This window comes from Struthio camelus, chromosome 2, assembly GCF_040807025.1.
Source record: "Struthio camelus isolate bStrCam1 chromosome 2, bStrCam1.hap1, whole genome shotgun sequence".
NCBI classification, from domain to species: Eukaryota; Metazoa; Chordata; class Aves; order Struthioniformes; family Struthionidae; genus Struthio; species Struthio camelus.
The window spans coordinates 152,427,496-152,450,077 of record NC_090943.1 but is presented as its reverse complement, the minus strand read 5'-3'; the positions used below and the strand labels follow the sequence as shown (position 1 = coordinate 152,450,077).

Genomic DNA, 22,582 nt, shown 5'->3' with positions numbered 1-22,582 from the left:
GGGCTCTTTGTTTAGTAAACCTAGTAATACAGAAGCAAAAAACTTAGAAACTAAACTGTAAGATTTGTAGAATGCTGTTTACATTTGGCATGTGGAATTGCTTCCCTGCATTTTTTTTCCTACCTTACATTTCTTAATTTGAATTTCCCAGTCTAATCTGTGATCTAAGGTCAATTATATATAGATCTAGACACAATTTTATTGCAAACTCTATTGCAAACTGGAATGCCGAAAGCAATAGAGCTACACTGTCTCATATTTAAGCTTTTCCATACTTTTTGGTAACTGGCTTAAAAAAAATTTGTTGCGAGGAGAACAACAACAAAGTCAACAGCGAAAGGACACAAACTGAATTCATGCAATTCAGCACGGCATAAGAATACTTTTTCTGTACTAATACACCAGTCCTCCCTACTTGTGCAAAACAAACGAGCTGGCTTCCTGTCAAGTAATTTCTGAAGTGATTTGAAGGGGAAAGAATCTGCTCTCCACCCTAAAGCATTCTGTGCCAGGGAAGATATGCAGCTGCTATTGCTACAGTCTATGGATAACGTTGCCCAGAAAGAAATGGGGAGGTGTTGCAGATCACATTGTCAACAGAAATGGTCTTTGGACTACGGAAAGAACAGCAGCAGTGTTGCTTGGTGTTTTTTTCAAAATAGCTTTGCTAAGTAAGGACAGGATGTAGCAGATGTTGACTATACGCGATTTAAGAATGAACAAAAATTGTACTTCATTTCTGAAACAACAGACTAACAAGGGAATTGGGACTTTAGAGTTACAAATCTTCACACATCTCAGCTTTTTCCTATAAACAGTGTAATTTACATTACTCTCTTGTTAGTAAATCAGTCTCCACACTCATATAAGTATATGCTTATAAGACTTCACTAGCAATATCTATAGCGGAAATCCAGATCACAGAATCACTACCATGAGCAACATTGACTTAATAATATATCAATTTGTAGAAGAGAGGAACATGAAGCAATGAGCTACTATTCCTTGTTCTTCTTTATAGCTCTCAAACAACAGAAACTTATGTTCCTACTCATAAATGGCTAAACCTACTCATATGTTCAATATAATTACCATGACTACGTCCCTACGCCTGTGTCTATAATGAGAGATGAAGAGCAGGCCCAGGAGCGAGCTTACGCTGACCTCGGAGAGCTGCGAGTCTTTCATTTGCGTTGTTTGCTTGCTGTAGCTCAGGCTTTAAGTTCTCAGTCTCTGCTCACGAACAGCTGAGCTGCACTGAACTGCGGATGGACTGGGCAATAGCGTCTGAGGCACTCTCCATGCCCAATCCCTTCTGCCTGCATGAAGGACAAATTGTGCCCATGCTAGAACATGTATTCTTCAAGATTTACAGGATGAATGACATCAGAGTCTGGACTTAAGAACAGATCGGACTCGGAGTCAGCTGATAATATTAGAAACTCTCTTGTTCTAGTTCTATCAAATCTGGCATAGCTTTAGGATAAAAAAACCCCAATCCAGTACTACACTTGGCCTATTCCGAACTCTTATGGATACTAAAGCCAATATTGTACATGCTAATTTTCTTTCATAGGTGATAATATAATGCTTTCTGTTTTCACTAAGTATGCCTTAGTTACAGACTGTATTTAACTCTTCAGCAAGTCTGTTTGATGCAAGACACTGCATATTTTCAAGAAGTGTTTATTAGTAGCTTTTGCTACATTATAGGAATAAAAAAAGCTTCAGTGATAATATATACAATAAAAATAAACTAGTAAAATATCTTTGTGCTTTCAGTAAATTCTTAAAATGATGTCCAGAAAGTGAGGAAATTTCTCATGTGCCTATAACAAGTGCTTAACAGGGCAGAATCACCTAACTTGCCTAAGCCAAGTCTCAAAATGCCTAAAGCTTAAAGACCTAACCCCAGAAGAAGAAAAGTGTTTCAAAAGAGCAGATCCAAAATATTTGAACAGAGGTGGTAGCTGGCCATCATTTGCATTTGCATCAGAATTATAAAGCTGTTTGATATAAAGATCACTATAGTGGCTTAAACATGAGTTTAGATAAAGTCCAATTAAGTACTGGAAAACTGATGTTTTACCAGAGAGCATGGAGAAATGGTGTAATATAAATGGCGGGGGGGGGGGGGGGGGAGAAGACAAATGTCAATAATATCTACTAGAAAATTAAAACAGTTTACATGAAATAGAATCTGATCCCAAACATACAGAAAATGATTCAATATATTAGGATATCTCCTGAATGGCAAAGAGAAAAATGTAGGCCATGGAATTCAAGACATAGCAAGACAAACTTCTTAGAGAACCCAAGTAAAAGTTTTAATATTGATGACATACAGTGAAAAACGTTTGACTATTTGCAATCCATATTTATTGTGACTTTCAATTAAAAAATAAAAAAATTCAACCTAATTAAATCAGCTGGCAATGTTAATTCAAACATTAGAAATGCAGAACATAGTCACTGATACTCCCATCTCAGCGCGCAAGCCAGAAAAACGAACGTCGTATTCTCCTATTAGTGAGAGCCTTCTGCAGGAAGAAGAAAAACAAACTGCTCTGAAAGTATGCAACAGGTAACGCTAACAAATATTAGCTGCAAGCCTATTGACACGTGCCATTTTATAGCATAACTTATCTGTTACAATGAAACTTTAGAGATAAAGTTTGATACTGTTGGAAAATAAAGGCCAGAGGCACTGACCTTACAAAAATAAGTACAGTCTCATGAGAAGACAGGGATCCCAGACATTCTGTTGGAAGATTTTTTTTTTTTTTGCGCTTTCTTTGCAATTCTTCTCTGCCATCAAATGACATATCTAGGGGGTAGCTCTTACTCCTGGGGATGGCGGAGTCTGTTGTCACCAGAACTTTATAAAGCATGCCAAAACCTCTTTTTTTCCTGTCCTAATACTGACATGCAGCAGTGGCATAATGCAGTGAAGTTTAAGAGGACAAAAATCACATAAAACAACAGTATAGGTTATTTACTATAAAGAAAATACTAACAAGATGAGATTACTTAACTGTTACATATTTAAAAAGGGAAGATGATGCTCTTTATCATATAACGGACCTTGTAACTTTCCTCATAAGTGCCCCTTTCCACACTCAGCTTAAGTTGCCATATGCTCGTTTTTGTGAGCTTGGGACCAGCCAGTGAAATTCCCACTGAGTTCTACCATGCAGGTGCAGGGATATAGGGAACTTGATAATGCTTTTAGGCTTTACTTAAAAAAGATAATCTATGGAACTTTGTTACATGTTCTAACTTGTTACCTATAACATGTAAGAGCAGCTCAGGCTGAGCTTGAAAAGGAGCAGGTAGAATTTTACAAGGTGCTTTACAAGATAAAGGCCGTATTTTCTTGTTTTCAAAAGATAATAATTAAATACTCTCATTTTGTTAGTACCATATTGAAAATGAACATACTGGTTTTCTTTTGTGGAATATTGGTCTCTTAAATTTCTGTTATGTTATATGCACATGCACGTACACACACATGCGTGCACATCTCTATTACAAAATTTTATCATGACATTCACACCAGCTAGAAAGTGTTAGAGTCAACACTGAATAAACCACTGCAACAAATTCACAAATGTTGCTTTGTGGTATTTTTTCCTGTGAAAATACAAGGAACATTTACAATTTGCTTTTTTTCATTTCTAGACGGGTTTTGTATTCTTTTAGTTTCTCTGGTTGCTGAAAGGTTTCAGTTATTTCTCTTCTTTTTTTAAACAGTACCTATTTTTCCTAAGAGTAATAAACTGGGGGAAGGCATAGGGGAAAAAGAGGAAGGGGTGAATGCTGTGGGCCAGGTCTCACTCTGCCACAGAATCAGGATATGGCTGGGACTTTAAACCCAAACTCACCTCTCAGAAGTGCTTTAGTGTCCACTGTTCAGATATAAAATGCAAGATTCAGTCCAATTATTATGTGAGATAATTTTACTTCACTTGCATCAAATTACAATGCTGTCAGAATATGCTACCTGACCACTCCAATCTGAGGAAAGGTGGTACCACACAGTGATATAAATCTTTGATCTATATGTATTACTGCACTGTTTAATCTTTACAGAGCTGAGAGAGGATTTTGTAAAATCAAAAAACTCACAAAATAATTCCCAATACTTTAGGCAATTTGCAGGTTTTATCCAAATAGGTATGCAAATTTAAAAACCTTCGTGGGTGAGCAGCAAAATTGTTCAAAATTGTTCATTTATTAAAAGCCATTAAGTCAAATAAAACAAAGGAAACTGATTGCATTTTTAACTAAACTGATTTAGATCACCATTTTTTTGGGACAACTACTGCATTCTCTTCATACCATACAATGCACAAGCCAGATGTGAGCACTCAAATAATTACAGGCTTGATCTAAGCTCAAAGTTGTTAATACCTAGAGCAATACTTCAGAGGAAATTCAGCTGAGTCTTATGTGAGCGTAGTTTACATCCTCTGACTATGTTAACCAAAAAACTCAAACAAGCTTGAGCACAGCAGAATTTAGGGAAAAAAGCAGTACCTTATCTTCATAAGCCAAAAAGCAGAGACCACATATTCTCTGTCCTTAGTAGGGAAACTTTAAAATCTCCAAAAGGAAAATGACTCTTTTTAAAAGCTTTTCCCCTCAATTAGATTATAATGGAGCTTAGATAGAAATAGCTTAATTAAAAATATATACATTTTAATGAAAGATAGGATTGAACCACCATAACTGTTACAAAACTGAAGTGTTTTACCTATCATCTGTCACATGAAGAGGGAGTACCAACACTGTTACAAATGTGCAGAAATCAAAGCAGCCAAAATAAAACAGATGAAGTATATTTATAGCAAATATTATGACTTTCAGAGATGTATGAAAACCACAAACAAATTCCAAATTGCTCTAAACAGTATGTCATAAAATTGCATTATAGCACAAACATGTAAAAAAAGAATTTACAAAAACATGTGAATGTATGTAGTAAAAACTACCGTAGGCAGTAGTCTGCTCTTACTGAAAAACTATGACTATGGGGTGAGTAAATTGCTGTGTTTTTGTGAGCTGCATGCACAAAATGATATCTGGGCCCAGTCTTCCAGCTGCCTAGTGTGGTAATCTGCTGTACAGCATCCCGCAGCAGTCAGTACACTGAGAAGAAAGGCTATACTGGGTGGTCAACCAGCACGGTCACTGTGCCTAGCACTCAGCAGCTGCCTGAAGGACATAACATTTTCTTACAGCCTCTAGAGGAATTAGTGTTTGATGGCTGATCACATTAATTCCGTTGAATATTTTTTTCTTATACTCCTGGCTGGCAGGAGGCATAACAAAAACTACTTGCTATACGCCACTTCCATGCAGGCCTGCACTCACGCATTCTGCCACCATTATTATCACTGCTTCCCCTTTCAGGCCTTCATAATCTAAATAGAGCAATTCAGGGCAGGTGCATTTCAGTATAGGTATAGAGGTTTGACCATCTGACTAATTAAATAGAAATATTCCTTTCAGTATATTGGGAGCCAATATACTAATGAGGGAGGAAACCTTCCTCACTTTACTCAGTATAAGCATGTGGAAACCAAGCAGTGAAAGTCTAAGGTATGCCATCAAAAGTGACTGCATAAGATGATCATAAGGCTTTTGTATATAAGTCACGACCTATTTCCACTGTTCTAATACAAAAACAATGTCATTTAAATGTGAGAGCTGTAACTTCTTTTTTGCTGAAAAGGAGCTGTAAGTTTATGACCTCCAGCACGAAAGAGTGGCTATCAGTCTAAGTATAATCATATCAGCATGGCTTTTCCCCTCACTACGGTTTTCAGACTAGTCCGAGCTGTTGAATCATGACAAAATAAGTAGCAGTTAGTTTACCTCAATCTCTCAGTACTTTATCCTTACCAGAGCACAGGCCAACTTTTATATTTAAATAAATTCTTGCCAAAAGTATTAACTCATTGATCAAAATGCCTGCCTCTGCAATCACATGTTCACTAATGTTCTAATCACTGTTCTAATCACATGTGCAGTAAATGCCAGTTTATCTAAGTGTCTCATAGCTAACCAAATGTTTCATTGCCAAAGTGTTTCATAGGTGTGGGCTAGACCTTGAACAAACATTCCTTCTAGATGTCCAGTCTTGTCCTTGATGTGGGCAGCTCTGCTTGTCTTGGAACTAACTCAGAAAAGAAATAGTTACTGAAATAGTTTGCAACTATTCCCTCCAGAACTTGGAGTACAGTGAACTCTACAGCCCTGAACTGAATCGGGCATTTAACAGGGAAACAGCATGATGAATAGGAAATCAAGAGACTTAGACAGTTCTTTCTTGGGAGTATTGCTTAGAAGGCAAGCTGCTGTATTCCATATCCACTGCAACAATTTTAAGGACGGCATATACATTTTTAGGAGTGGGCTATTTAAACTCTGGGCTCATAGATACAGTTCCAATACCATAATCAGGCACAAAGTCAACTGGAGGTGTGAAGAGTCATTTACTAACGGTCATAACTGACTGGAGTTACAGTAAATAGTAAATATCCTGCTTTGATGATCTCCTCAAGAAAGAGGAAAACATGATGTCTGCCACCTTCTTAAATATCTTCCCTTCACTATAACTGGATACAGGACTAATTTCAGAAGTCCCTTTAAAGATAGCCAGAACTTCCTACTCCAAAGGAAAATCACTGCTATGGGAAGACCCATACTGTTCTTAAATGTCACCTAGCGAACAGTATTAGCCATGACTTACCTTTAAAGACTGAATCAGTACAGATCACTAAGCCGAATAAGGTTCATCTGATGTTTCTATGGTTTCTTGGCAGCAGGACTGCCAGTGAATTGCCTTTTTGTGAGAAATAACAGACAATTAAATTTTGTAAATGACAGCTAGGAACAATAGAGATAGTCTCATTTTTGGGTGTGAAATAAATGGATATGTTTTAATATCTCAGAAGAGCTTTAAACAAAACCTTTAGTGCTGAAGTGGTTGCTGTGCAGTTAGTCCTAACTCTGGCTATACGTGCTAGGAGAGTGGGAAGAAGAGTCTAAAGTCGTGACAAAAACCAAAGAGGTACAGTAGCCATTCATATATATTCATAACCATCATTCTCTTAATCATGGCTACGCTCAATGTTAGCCTCTTGCTGCTTTTAAATGGTGAAATTGATCATATCAAGAATACGGCATTGGAGTTGCTGAGAGAGCACAAATTTAACCCAGCTCTCTGCCTCTTAGCAGATTTAAACTATTGCAATCTTTTTTCTTCTACTTAGGATTTGCACTGTTAGGGAAAAAAAGTGATTATATAGTTCCATATGAGTAAAGAAGCCTTTGAAACGCTGCAGACAAAATATACTTAAAAAAACCACTCAATTGTATTCTTATGAAGTAACAGCAATTAAAATATAGGAGCTTTCAAACATATTCTTCCCTTTGATTTTACTTACAAAATAGGTGAGGTAGGTAGGTATGTAGATATGTTTTAATATGAATTACAACGCCTACAGCTCTTACTCAAGATAACAGGTCCCCTCATCCATCCATCCTCAGAGTTCAGGGCGAAATCTGCTGAATGACTGCAAGGTACATGCTCACCTCACAGGGAGTCCTAACATTAAGATTTATTTATTCCCATGCACTGTCTGGACAGCTTACGCAACTCAGAATGGATCCTGCACAAGACGTGCAGCTGATCATCAGGAAATGCTAAGCACTGGCACATCTATAGGCCTCAGGAGCATAAGTGGGCAATCCAGTGGTGGAACAGGTACCTATGTCTAAAGGAGGCTTCTCTCAAGTATAGATGCCAACAATTGCATTAACTTAGCAGTTCAAGTCCTTAGCAGAGAGAAGATCCTGTGGTTGGTCGCTGCTGCCAGAACTCCTTCTATATCTATATACAACAGTAAAAGAGTAGAAACAGTCCTGGTAGGCTGCCAAACACCCCCGGCTCAATGAAACGCCCTAACTGGTGTGATTTCAAGGCTTGGACTTGCAGGTCTAAGACACTGGCACCCAGACAAAAATAGGCCCTGAAGCCAATGGATGTTAGGTCTCTAGACTGCAGTTCAGAGTGACTCTGCATGACTGGAAACAACTTGGAGTTGTACCAGTTCCTGCTCCTATACAAGCCTAAGGAAGATTTAGTCACTAACTTGTTCAGACTGAAATAATTCTAAGCAAGAGAGAGAAAGAACTCCAGCAAACAATTAGAAAACTTTGGAAACAAATAACAGGTGAATTTAGATATTTGTAAGAGTCAAAGGCTGAACAAGGTTTGCTTGGAGCAATTTTAGAATATGAAGCTTCAAACATGTCAGAAGTGTCTTTTCAGTGCCAAAGTCCTAATTGGATCAAGCCCTATAAACAACACAGAGTAGAAAACATCATTAACACGTTAGTGCTGGCAGATCAAAGAATAGAGTGAATTCTCCAGGCTACTTTGGCTAAAGAGCCAACTGAACAAACATTTCACATGTCCTAGCCCAGCATTTCCATCACAAGATTCTTTTAAAAAGACTTATTTCCCAAATAATGTTAGCAATAATGTGTAGTTCCCCCCTAAATGTGTCAAATTATTTTTATCAAAGAATTGCTACTCCGAAAAGATTGTTTTCTCTTTTGTTGTGCTAAACCACCAAAAGAAACTCAGTCTTCCTTTACAGGTCACTTTTTGTAGATGTCTGATAAGATCTGCCGATTTGCCCTGGACTCTTTCCAATTAGTACACATCTTCTAAAGTGCACCAATTCAGATCAGTTTTGGGCACAGCACCAGACACATTAATGAGAATGATGATTATTAAAAACTCTCTCAGAACATTTCAGTTTGTACACTTATGAAGTACACAATGTAAATGGAAAGAAAAATAAATAAAACCTTTTAGAAATGTAAGTGTCCCAAAAGAATGTAAATTCAATCCTATCACCTACTCAAGAATGGTGGAAAACAAAAATCAGATTTATTTTTCAGACAGTACTTGAAGTCATAGAAAGAGCAAATAACTCACATAGTTTATTCTGGCAAAGTCAGACAGCATTCAGAATGGGGACAATGATCTAATTCCACTGGAAGAAAATAAACTAGCCTGTCTATATAGAATCAGAATTCAGAAATATACAGATCCACATCAAAAGCTGTCTATAAACCTGGAAAAGTGAAACAACACAATCTAATGGTACCCTGATAACAACTTGGAACCAACTTTATAGGAATTTTACTTGAAGATACATTTCAAGTAATGTGCCTGAATTTAAGGAAAAAAAAATGCTACTTTTCAGGAGGTGATGCGCTAACATATTTAGAGGTAATATGTACAAAGTTGGAATAGCGTAGTCTTAGTAGACAGGCAGTAGTGCAAACCAAATCATATTTTATCTATACATGTTTGTATGCAGTTTCTCCTCGGCTAAGAAAAACGACATTTACACTTAGCTCAATAGCTTCTCTATATTCAACACAGCAATGTACCAATCCTAATATAACTAATGCCAAAATTTCAGAAAATAATCTATCAGTTCCCTGTTACAAATGGGATCCACCAACTAAATGGAGTTAATGGCAATTTGAAATGGTCATGTATCTGTTTATACATCCCTGGTGCACAATATAGCTGCCCTCCTGCCCTCCCCAGTAGGGCACACACTTATATGCTTAATACTAGGAATATACTTATCAGTGAAAGGAGCTTATCTCAGAAAGAAGATTGGATAGTAACAAAGTTACCGCCAGCAGAAACACTTGTTTAGTTGCAAAAAGCTTTCGTCAAGATGAAACTTAAGTTGTGAAGTAAATAGTAGATCGGTTTTTGTCTCCTTAAAAAATGGGAAAGAATTTGTATTTCCTCCCTGTGTAAGACATTCAGGTATTTAGTGGCTTATACAAAGGTGTAAGTCAGCATTATCAATAATAAGCAACACAATTAGAGGTGCTCTTTGGTTAATGTAATTCCTGTGCCTGCTTTCTTCCCCTGACTAGGCTCCAAGCCACACGAAATTAATGAATGAGCTGCTTCCAGGCTGTGTCTTACTCCCATCCAAAAGCAATAAAAAATTAAATTTATCATATATTGAGCCTTTATTCTCATAACAAGATCCATGGGTAAAAGTGAACTTAGAATGTATGTAAAAACAATGACGATATAAAGCTTAATGAATCTAAACCAACCTAGCCTCCCCAGTTGGCTTTTGAGAAAGCTAGATGCTGAGGAATTTCGCTATCATGTTAGGTAGAATTACATTAGTTAGAAAATAAGTCCTTTGACAGAGAAGGAAAAAAAAAAAATCAGAAAATTATAATTTAGTATTAAAAGCAAAACAAAAACACTATCCCTACCCTTTATCCCTTGCTAAATCGCTATAGAACCCTTTAAGAAACTGTCAACATTTCATTCTACTAAGATTACAAACATTACAAAAAATAAAAACAGTTTTTTCTCTACTAAGGAATTCTTCATTACTTTTCCTCAATGTGTGGATAACTAAACTCAACGGAAGAACTCCCATACCGTGACTCTCTCTGGTCCTTCAGACCTGTTCTACAATCTAATAACTGTGATTTTTCAGAAGCTTTTTAACTATAAGAGAAAAAGTTAAAAAAAAGCTTTTACATTTTAAAATTTTTATATGGCAGGTTTTACACTAAACCACGCAGAAAAACAACATATAAAACTCATACAGACTTTTCAGGCTAACAGTACAAAAACCCAATGCTTTAATAACTGAAATACTGACAATGCTAAAGACTAGAAGAGATTTTAATAACTGACCATCTTGGGACAAAGGGTCAACTCCTCCAACTGACGATTATAAAATTAATTTATCTCCTTCACAAAGATCATTTGACTTGGTTTCTCTGATAGCAGTCTATCTAGTTTTGCCAGTTTTGTTGGTTGTAATAAGAAATGTTGCTTACACCTCAGTCTTCCTATCAATCAGTTACTAGCTTGCAGATATTTTGTTATATGAAAAATAAGTGAAACTTTAGAATTTTTTTTTTTAAGTATATTTGTAACTTTATTTATACTAAATCTGTATTTTCAGGCTTTACTTTCTTAAAGCAAATGTCCCCTCATCTTCATTACAAAGAAGTCCATATTGACAGAAGAATCAATTACAACATCTTAGCTGTTGTCCAAATTTTGAGTTGGATATTTGGCTGATAGTGCAGCAAGCACAGCTGCTGAAAGAAGAAAAGTAATATACTGAAAATAGCAAAGGATAAGCATATGGGTCACTGTAGCGTGTAACATTTTAGGAAAGAAATCTGATTCAATTATTACCAAGAGGCTAATTTAACTGAACACAAACAGATTGCCACAGCTTTGCAGAAAGCCCAAGCAGTAGTTTGCTAGAGTAAACTCTTTCAGAATACAACTGGATCATGTCTGACTTAAAAGGGATATCGCATATCCAAAAACATACCTACTTCCTTCTGCTTTTCTTAAAGATTTCTTTTTCCTCTAGTGGCTTGCCTTGAACTTTTCTGACTTTATAAAATCAATCAGGTTCAAGGCAAGCTACTATTAAAAAAAAAATTAAAGGTATACAAATCATGAGTTCTCACTTTGCTGCTGTATGAAACTTTTAGCATTTGTGCTTCATTGAGTACCACTTTCACTCGCTTCCCTCTCTTTACTTTGCATTTTACTGTTATAAAATAAATATGAACATAATCTCGTATCCCAAGAAAAATCAACAAAATTGGTCTGTCACTTCCCTAAATACTGCAAGACTACTATGTTTCTTATCAAAGTTAATGTGATACACCTTGAGAAAGTGGGGAGAAAATAAAAGATTTTCATATTTGAGAAACGCAAGGTAACCCTCTCCCCCTAATGCAGTTTTTCGTTCAATCATAGCAAAATATGCAAGATCTTTAGGGACACTGGTCTTGCTAATTGACATTTTTCTACTTCTATGCACACAACACAGGTTGGAAAGTTTCAGTATTTTCGAAATAGACTTATTTCTCTGGAAGTAGATATCAAGAAATATCACTGGATATTGTTGGAAATTCATTTTTTAAACATCGTGCAGACAAAAATACAGTAATTAACTGTCTGAAAAGAGTTACATTAGTCAATATACCTTTCTTCTTTGTAATGTTTTGGAAAAGGATTGAAAATCAGTCCTGTCTTTGGGGTTGCAAAATTACTATTTTTTTGTGGGTAACACTGTTGCTAAATTTAACAAATTATATGTAAATATGACTTTCTCTAGTTAATCCTAGTTAATCTACAATGATCCTTTGAAACCCCAAAGTAGTGTTTGTCTTTTCATTTGGGGGGGGGGGGGACCCTTCAGAAGAACTGTTTATCAGTTATGGTGCATGTTTTGTTGCCATGTGGTAAATGTTGTTTCTCTCTCAGGAATACTTAGAAAGAATTGTTAGCAGGAATAATAATAAAGTAATTGTTAATATTAATTATTATTATAATTAATGATAATAAGTAGTATAGTGGTATATGGACAGCAACCTTGTTGATTTCTGTTATTTCAAATGATTCCTCTTCCATCATCTTTCTCCTTTTGACCTTCTCCTGGTTACTACCCTTGACGGTAAGAAAGCTGATAGGTAGTACTGCACTGTGAAAATATGAACCATCCCTGAGGCTGCATTCATAAAATAGACTTTTTGTGCACAGTATCTCACGTCAGTTCTGTAATTCACTCAGTACTTGGTAGAGAGCCAAAGGAGACTCCCACACTTCATACACAGGGATCTATACTGTGTGCAAGATGAGCCTCACCCTTTAAAAAGAAAGCAAAAATATCTGTCTGAGCTCATTTTTCACATATATTTTCCAAATACCTTTGCATATAAGAATCTATGCTCTTTTGAGCTAAACCCCTTCTTCACAGTCTTACATCAGAGGAAGAGCTATGGATAAAACTGCATTTTTTGAACTAAAAGCTGTGGGCTTTCACCTGAAACAGACACCCACTTCCTTCCCTCCATTATACTGGAAATATACTGGGAGGATAGCAGGAAATATTGACTGATGATTGAATGATTTAGTTGTGAGACTGCCAATATTTTAGTGAGTATGACACACACAGGCCCTCCAAAGCAACCAGTGTCACCTAGGTGAAAGCAGAAGCCAAAACAGCTCTATTCTCCAACAAGGATAGAGTTATGTCCTTCCCTCAGTTATGTGCTAAGAATTACATATTTTCAACTGAATGTGCAGAATGTGAAAGTAAAACTGCAACACATTTTAAATACTTTTAAAGAGCAACAGTATACAGTATATATATTTCCATAATGAACATGCAAGTGTTGTTTCACACTAATATTTAATTGGTTAAAATTAGCTATTATTAGCCATTATTGGTTAAAATAAATTGGTTAAATTGGTATTTTTCAACTATGCAATTTTATAAGTCATAGTAAGAAAAAAAAGTAGTTTTAAAAACAACAGAATATAGGGGTATTATTACTCCTCCTTGTGCCTAGAAGACTTTAAATAGCAAATTAAGTACGTATGAATATGAATTTTAAATTTCATTTAAAAATCTGTAATATACACAATTGCTAGTTACCCTTTAATAATGATCTTGGGAAGATGACTTGTACCTGTATTAACACAGAGAATAATAAGATAGTCAGAAGTAGCAAAGAAACTTTGAAATTAATTCTGAATTTCCAGTCCATTTTTATTAACAGTTTATTAACCTCAGAGAAGGAACTGTTCACCAAGATTACTATGTTCTACAAAGGACAGGTATTGCCTTAAAACTGAAATACATTTAACTTATTTTAAATTTTGAAATTATGCATAAAGGAGCAAAGCAATACTATACTGTTTACTTGATGCAAAAGACTTTCACAAATTGTTAAAAAACCCGCAGAGAACTGCAAGCCTATTTTATGTACCAATCTGAAACACAGTACCTTGGCCTAATTCTTTTCTCCAGTTCCAGAGCAAAAGAGGATTTTAGGACTTGAGAAAAAAAGAGCTTTCTGGTAAGAATCCATGAAAGGTCAGAGACCCAAGTCAAAAGACAGTTGATATTCAAGATCTTTGTTTTTCCTTTGAATAAAAGAAAATCAAGAGTTCTGCACAAAAATGCAAAATGCACATGTGCCATATTAAAAGCAGAGTTCTCAGCTCTTAAATAACCATGAACACCATAACAACCACTATAAAGTGAAGACAAAAATCAGACAGTAAGGTCTCAGAAAATACAAAAGTTGAAGGTTTGAATTTCTTAGTTTCTCTGGGTAATAATCAGAAGGCCTACCAGGAAAACACAAGAGTAACTTGCTGGTCCTTTTGCAGCTCAAAGTGATGCCCAGCTCTGGTTCACTTACAGCACACATTACAATGGCGGAACACAGGTTACATCCAGCAGAGAAGTTACATCCAGCAGAGAATTTTCAGCTGCGCTGTGTTAGCAACACAAGAAAGGGAAAAGGTCTCACACAACAAACAGGGCCTTGAATCTCCGATTATGGTCTCTATACTACTACATTTCTCAACCTTTTTTAACTGAAGGATCATTTAACCTCTGGAAAAAAAAGTAAGTCACAGATCATCTCGTGTTCACTGTGCCAAAGTAGTCACAATGACTTTCTTTTACCGTCAAATAAAAATAAGGATTCAAAATTTATCCTAAGTTTTTTTCCCCTCCTGTTTTGCTTGCATGTACGAGAATATGTGTATGCAGGAATTTTTATTTGTTTTTGACTTACTTTTTGAGCTCCCTTCTGATATTTTATTGACCACCAATTATCCATGGACTATGGGCTGTATAGCACTGCTTTATATGGTGCTGCAATTAAATCATATCACTCAGTGAGTACTGAAACTAATGAAGCTTGGTCTCTTAAAGATCTGTTTTGCATGGTTGATTGACTTTGGTGCTTAATAATGCAAACTCCAACTGAAGTTGTCTGTTATGGCAGGCTGGCTGGCTTATTGTTTACTCTTTCTCCCCATTCTCCAGTGGTTAATAGCGAGCAATTTAATGATGAAGCCTTTTTTTTCCTTGTTTGTAGCCCTTCCAGGGAACATTTGCAGAAGCTTTCTACTATACTCTGCCACCTATTTTCTCAGAGTTTGCAGGATTTATCAGTCTTTGTAAGGTATGTTTGAATTTGGCCACTGAATTCAAAAGTTATTACAGAGTTATTTGGACCACATGAACACTTAATATACGTGTTGCTTCCATAGGAAGTGAGGATAAAATAACAGTATTCTGCCGTATTCTGATTTTCTCCTCTAAATGTCATTGAAATTTTAACAGAACAAAACAAATGGTTTTCCTCACCTTTCATAAGTGCACCCCTCAACCTCATGCATTCTAGAGAATGCTATTCTCTTCCTTCCCCCACTCCCACATTGAGTTGCTATGCTCCAAGTTTCATACCATGTACCCTCATAAACTAGGACCAGTGTCCCACTTTCTCCATGTGCCCAAAGAGGGCCCTAACTGTACCCCTCAGACCTCTAAGCCATACCCTTACTTATCATCTGTTCCCAACCTCAGCTTGTCTCAGGCCCGCTCCTGAGACAGAAGCACAGACATGCTTCAAAACAATATTCCTGTACCAGGCAATGACTTCAAACAGTGGCTGAAGATTTATCAGTTACAGTTTCAAAAGAGAAGTGAAATTACATTAGTGCATATACTACTGTTAGTGTGAAAACCGTTCTTGGTGAAATACTGGAGGCTTTGCCTGTGAATATGTAGATTCATATAAGATCTGGTTTTCTGAGTTTAGAAATGACCTTGCAGTACTAGAATTAACACAAAGCAAATGTTTTTTAAGGAGATTAGATGTAGCAGTTTGTAAATAATTCGTTTTTGCAGAATTAGTCTTATAACCAGTGCTGTTAAGAGACAGCCCACCAGAAACAATAACAGCACATGAAAAATTTGCAAATTCATTGCCGATTCACTAGTGCGTCCAGGATGAATGACAAATCTGAAAAGACGACAATATCAATGTATTGAAATAATTATATTCTCTAAACACAGGGTCATTTTGGAAGGAGATATTTGAATACAGAGAACCTACACTTTATTGAACTGTAGATAAATTCAATGGATTTAACCCCTCTCATTCTCCCTTACGTTCAACTTAAAATTTTTTGGGCTGAGTGTAGGAAAAAGATTGCTTCTGGTTTCAAAATTTCTACGTTAAGGAACGATTACTGTCTAAAACCATAAGTAAGCAATGTTATTTACTTCTGCTAAGCGGAGCCAAATCTTCACAATTTGTCATTTTTGCCTTCTCCATAATATTGCTCAAAAAAACTTCATTTTAATGCACTCTTGACAGCAAAATCCTGGCCTCAAGTTACAACAATATGTCCAAGGTGATTATACCTATACATTATTTACACTGCTACATATGCAAAAAACCTGTATCAGAGACTGGAACGTTACTGTGTCAGCTATTACATACACAATAAAAGCAGAATGCACATCTCATGTCTTAAATGAAAAGCAACATACGCATACCTCAGAGAGATGGGAAGATACACCAGTCAGCAAGTAAATGGAAGTTACAGCAAATTCCCTAACCATTGCAAAACTAGAGAGGCTTTAAAATATACACATTAAAAAAATGACTAAAGCAGGATTCTACTTTAAGTATGTCAAAAAAACCATATACCACCATTACGACAAAAAGCTGCTCCTTACCTCCCACATAAAGGAGATATTTTGTAATGACGATATATTTTTGATAACTTTACAGAGATATACACTTTTTTATATATATGTATTTATATATATAAATGTATATATGGCTATATTTTACTCAGCCTGACTTCACAATGTAATAATTATGCAATGAGAGAAAAAGATGACATTGACAGCATGCCAACGAAGATATTCAGTTGTTATAGGGAGTGTTTATAGTCCTGGAACAGGAACCAGTATTGTGCATTGAAAAGCTATTGGTTAAAATGTGCAAACAGTGGTGAGAAGACAGATCAGAAACTAAGACTTTCCACCTGTTCCAGCTAAGTTTCCTAATTGCTGGGTCACTCAGCAATACTCTCGTGCACTCTGCCAATGTGCCTCTGTGAAGCTGCATGCAGACAGCAGAGGAGGGATGAAGAATGCCCTGATTCCAAATCAGAAAAAAATTATTGGTGATGCTACTGCTGTGGGAAAAGAGACTGGTTTGGACCTACTAAAGCTGAGCAGGGCACAGAATGCAGGTTTTCCAGGTCCCAAGTTCTCTAATCATGGTGATTCTGTAGCCTGGTGATCATTGCTATCATGTTTGCCTCTGCTTCTGTCTTTATCACAACTATAGAATCTTTTGGTTAAATTCAGATTCTTTGTGTGCATGCTCTAACCATGCTTCCTAGATCCAGTCCGCGAGGGATTTTAGATGATGCCTGACCTACTTTCTGGATCCTAAACAAATACAGGCATAAGTCAAGCATCAGCTCTTTTGGTGCAACCAAGACATTAACTACTTACTGTACATGCTTACAGATGCCAGCTACAACCATCGAAAGACTTGGGCCACTACAGGTACAAGGTTCTGTGGTTTGTGCTCTTGAAGGTAGAACTTTAAGTTCTATCTAAATCCCATTTCAGGTGCTTAAGTGCTTTTCTGGATATGGTCCAAATAAACTTATTTGAAGGTTCTCTTTTATTCTGTATGAGTTTTGTAAAATAAAGTCTCCATATAAAACACATCAACAATTGCCAGAGAAATCTTCCCTCTATTCTCATTAAATAGAGCTTTTTGGATTTTCCACAGCTGGAAGATAGGGCTGCACAAGGAACTAACTTAACCATTCGCGTTTAAGACTTCATTATAACCTTCTGCTCAGTTCAAACACCCAAACCACACATATAGAAAGATGAAAAGATGAGTTCTGCATGCCTGTGCTCAGGTGAAATCAGCCTGTATTTCAGTCTACTAAAGATAGAAAGATTTGGTTTCACCCTCATCCTCTACTATCAGGAGATTATAGGTTAACAAAGGACTTTGGTAAGATGCCTAAGAAATTAAAAAAGAGCAGAAGCCTAAATGGATATTATTATATATTAATTTTATGTGCTAGTAAAGACATTCATTTAGAATTTTACAGCTTTCATCCCTATCAAGTTCTAGAAGATTTCTCCACAAGTATAGTTTGAACAAAACTATTGTCACTGGCCTTCTAGTTAAAGGCTAGCAACGCTCACTACTAATCCTCTGTGTGGAGGAACAACAATGTTCTCTGAAAAGCAAGATACAACGCCAACCAGTAGACACACCAGTCTGCTACAGCCTACCTTTTCCAAAACCCCATCCTGAAATTCATGCTTGCCAAATGTACATTGTTCAACCACTCCAGACAAAAAGATCTATAAATATCTAAGTTTTATACTAAGTATTACATACTCCAGCATATTTTGTAGATTTCAGTTTTGATTCTGAGTTCTCCAAAATTGTCCTTACTTTGCAGGGAAAAAGGCAGGGGAGAAAACTCAGAAAGATACCCTAGGAGACTTTTTTAAAACTATTCAGTAAACTTGTAAATGACTACCTCAAGAATACTGCATACAGAAACTGCTTTTATATTGTATTTCAGGTAAAACCTCATGCAACCACTTCTGTGAAGTTCAAACTTTGGTTGACATATGTAGTGACTTCTGAGACCTTATCTGAGGTCAGCAGTAGATTTCAGCCGCCTAAATAACAGTAAAGCTTTGAAGCACTGCCTCAACTGAACCTGCAACTAGAAAAACAGACAAACAAACATATTTCTTGTAACATGAGTTTCACACAACACATCTGAAACAGGCTATGGTTGTCTACATGCTTAATGAGATAACTAGTAATTTAAGTTCATTCCTCCTAGCCTTCAGCACTGTATAACAGAACCAGTAGTCTTTACTGATCACTGCGCAGTAGAAGAAACAAAGGTTGTCTGCAAAATGAAGAAAGTTGTGTTTGTACTTTTTCAGATTCTTAACAAAGTATAACTTAAATGTTTTCAGTTAGTTTTCAATGTATGGTTTCCAATCCTTACATATATACTACTACTTTTTACCTATTGCCCTAAACCTAGTTGAAAGATGAAAGAATCTTGAGGTTTTATGAGATATTTAAAAGTAAACTTATGATATTAATAAATTTGGGACATTTTGCTTTTATAAGTGTATCAAATGTCTTTTAAGAGGGACTAATACTTAGGATGTCACTATACCCCAGGGTGAGACAAATGTATGACAAAGCTTGTTTTGAAACAGGGAAGAGGCAAACCAGAGAAGCCTAACTTCTGCATAAAATATTGTTTTGTACAGCAAAAAAAAAAAAAAGCACCTAGCAATTTTACATATATAATCTACTCAAAAAATAATAATGTTCATATTTTTCAAGTATTCATATCAGGCTACTTATATTAGCAACAAACAAAGCCTAGAAAGAGGAGAACCTCAGTAGAACTATTAACAGCTTATGTGCAGAGCAGAATCAGAAAAAGCAAGAATCACAGAATACTATTAAAACAAATTCCTCCTCTCTTCAGCCTTTCTTTACATTACAGAAGACTGAGAAAAGAGTTGATCCATCTTAAGAAACTTGCAATAATCACTATCCTCTGTGTCATTACAAACTTTTTTTTTTTTTTTTTTTTTTTTACTGTAAACCACAGTGGAGCTGCTGCATATTTACCGTTTACACCTTCACCTGCCATTGGCTGCTGGGAATGCAATGTTGCATTCAACGGTAAGTTCCTAAATATAAACTTATTTCCCCATTAAGAAGTGTCCTTACTTAAAGTGCAGATGTTTTTCTGCATATTTCTGTTAGATTGTTTTACATTACAACAAATTAAAACAGGAAGGAAAAATTGTTGGAGATTACTAGCTGAATCTCAAAGCGTCACCAAAGGGTAGCAATATTGGTTTCCTAATTTAAGTCAGTAGTTAATTTGGGGCAAACTCAGGACACAAGTAGGATTGTAATCTTCTTTAAAAGTTTTAGCTGATGTAGAGAAAACTATATTTCTTGAATTCTTCATATCAAATGGATTAATCACACTGTTAACTGAAAACAGCTAATCTTACTGCCCATGATGAATTCTGACAGAAGATCTAGACTAGACTTTTATAAAAGTCTAGTCTAAGATGTTTCCTAAAATTGAACAGACCACAACCTTTTGTTTCCACCCCCTAGACTTTGTGGTATTCCTATTGATTTTGTATAAAGAACGAATAGGTTGGAAAGTATTATTTTTAAGATACTCGCTTATGTATTGTGAAGGAACATACATGCCCAGATGAGGCTGTTGGGCATTCGTCTCTTAAAAAGCAACAAAATACCAGACTTTGTTAGAAATTCCTGCAAGGTCTCCTGGCGTTTGCTTTTCTTCCTTCCAATTAACGGTGGTGCTAGACTTTTCCGACGCTACCGCTCCCAGGCTTTGCTCATACCCGAAAGTCCACGTTATCACTGCCTCCACATACCGTCCCGTATGGAGCTAAAGCTTCCTCGGCCTCCGACGTTAAGACACGCGCCTCACGCCTTCGCACGGCTGCCAGCCTGCGGGGAGCGCCCGCCTGCCCGCCCGGGCCTTTTCTAGCGGAGTCCTCGCCAGCGCCGCGGCGGCGGCAGGTAACCACCCCTCCCCCTCCCCAGGGCCCTAACGGCCCTAACGGCCCCCGCGCGCCGGCCCCGCCTGCCAGCTGCCCAACGGCCGTCGTGGGCTGCTGCTGCTGCTCCACCGGTCCCTCCAGCCCCCCTCAGGGCGGGGAGGAACCGACCTCCCTCCCCCCCTCCTCCTCTATCCTAAGTATAGGAAAAGTAGAAGTTATGCAAAGGGAGAGAGACCAACCAGGCGGATCCTGGTTGCTCCCGACCGGGCGGGGAGGGTGTGACGGCCGGGGGCGGCTGCAGCAGCAGCAGTAGCGGCGGCCCTCCTTGTGCGCGCAGCCCGGGAGGGAGGCGGCTGGAGCAGGCAGCCCTCCCTTATCACTTACTCGCCGCCGGGGTGTGCTGGCTCTCAGCGCAGAGCGGCTTTCTCGGGGGGCAGTGACTCACAGAAGCCTCCCTTATCCTGCCCGTGCACGCTCTCCCCCGGGAACGGGGCCCTGGTGCTGGGGGCCGGGGCCGCTCCTCCCCTGTTTACGCAGGGCTTGATTCAGCTCGCTCGGCTCTTCTCCCCGTCGCAGCACCCAAGTTGGTTCAGCCCGGGGCAGGCGCTAGGAATAAGCCCTCTCCCTCCCGAAGGGCCTCGCTTTAGACTCGCCTTCTCCCTGCCTGCCTGCCGCTGCGCACGACTTGGTTCCGACGGGGCCCTTTCGCCCGGGCGGCAGCGGCGGCTCCACAAGTTCCTGCTGCCGCTGCCCGGGGCGCGCGCACGAGGCTGGCGCGGCCGTTGGGGGCGCGCGGCGGCGGCGGGAGCAGCCGCGGCGGGAGGGGGGTTGTTGTGCGCGAGCCGCCGATGCCGCTGTGAGATGGCATCACTCTGCGCGGCGGCGGCGGAGCGTGGCGCGGAGGGGTGAGGAGCCGCGGCGGCGAGGAGGAGGAGGAGGAGAAGAAGAAGAAGGAGGAGGTGGCAGCGGCAGCGGCAGCAGCTCTGAAGCTGCGAACCACGGTAAGGAAACAAAACAGGCTGCGCCGCAGCCGTTTCGCTCTGCGATCTGGCCTGACAGAGCCCGGCCGGCCTGAGGAGAAAAACGGCTGCAGTTTTTCTCTGTCTTCTTTGCGGCGGCCGCGGTGGGGCTGGGGGGGAGCGGGGGCGGCCAGGGCGGGGGGTGGGGGGTTGAGCTCTGGACGGGTACCCGCTGCCCCTGTCACGGAGGGGCGGGGAGGAGGGGAATGGGCGTGGGGGCTAAAATGGCGAAGGGAGCTGTAGCGAGGTCTTGGTCTCTCTCTCCTTTCCGGCACTTCAGCTCGTCGCACACCCTGGGCCTTGCTGGGGCTGGAGGAGGGGGTGGCGACGGCTGCTTCTCCCCCTCCCTCCCTCAGTCTCCCCGTTTGGTGGCGGGAGGACTGCCGTGTCCCCCCCCTCCCCTCCGGCTCATGTCTGGACAGGGCGGAGGGCCTCTTGGCCCACACCTGGCCCGGGAAGCAGGGTCGGTACTTTCGTGGGCTTGTGGAGGTACAGGGCGGGGGGGAAAGGAGCGGGGAGTGTGGCTGGTATCCGATGTCAGGCGAATAACCTTGTTTATTCCTGTCTATGGCCTTTTGAGAGAGGGCGACTGAGGGCTGAGTCCTGACCCGTGTCAACGCCAAGTGGGTTGCGAGAGGTGTTAGTATCTGGGAGGCAGTGAACCAGTTGCGGGGTCGACCCTGCTTGATTCTGTGCCAGCTGAAGGCAAAGGAGAAAGATATTGTTGCGTTTCGGGTTCACCTTTCTTTGGTGAAACAGCGGAGGGAGGAGGTGAAGAGCAGTCTCCCCTCTGTAGTGAGCTGCTGTAACCCCACAGCCTATCATCATCATCCCTCACAGGATGTGTAGGGGGCAGGAGGGGACACAGGCTGGGTTGGAAGTCATCACTGTTACTGCTGAAGTCTGCGAGTCTCTCTGATTCTCTTAATGCAAGATTTGCTGAAAAGACCGTGTGAATTTGAGATGTTGAAACACTTATTCATGTCATTGATCTTT

At 39.0% G+C, this 22,582-nt stretch overlaps 1 protein-coding gene and 1 long non-coding RNA gene across 8 annotated transcripts in view; one reads left to right on the top strand and one right to left on the bottom strand.

Annotated features, from left to right (window-relative positions):
* Positions 1–575: 575 nt before the first annotated feature.
* On the bottom strand, positions 576–20,944 carry LOC104143934 (uncharacterized). 3 transcript variants are annotated; one of them, XR_011139291.1, is made up of 6 exons: positions 20,807–20,944; positions 14,253–14,397; positions 13,551–13,584; positions 12,485–12,593; positions 6,758–6,850; positions 576–2,540 (listed from the first exon to the last, which is right to left on the bottom strand). It is a non-coding gene; the product is annotated as an uncharacterized lncRNA (long non-coding RNA). The 3 variants fall into 3 exon arrangements; XR_011139290.1 differs by lacking the exon at positions 12,485–12,593; XR_011139289.1 differs by lacking the exon at positions 12,485–12,593 and having other exon boundaries at positions 576–6,850.
* Positions 20,945–21,187: 243 nt separating this feature from the next.
* The window catches only part of WWP1 (WW domain containing E3 ubiquitin protein ligase 1), a 59,439-nt gene continuing 58,044 nt past the window's right edge, over positions 21,188–22,582 (top strand). For 2 of the 5 annotated variants that reach the window (XM_068933100.1, XM_068933098.1), the window contains exon 1: positions 21,406–21,568. The gene's annotated coding sequence lies outside the window, so the exon portion shown is untranslated. Of the gene's footprint in view, positions 21,569–22,582 lie in introns of all 5 variants that reach the window. The other 3 variants (XM_068933101.1, XM_068933097.1, XM_068933102.1) reach the window with 3 other exon arrangements.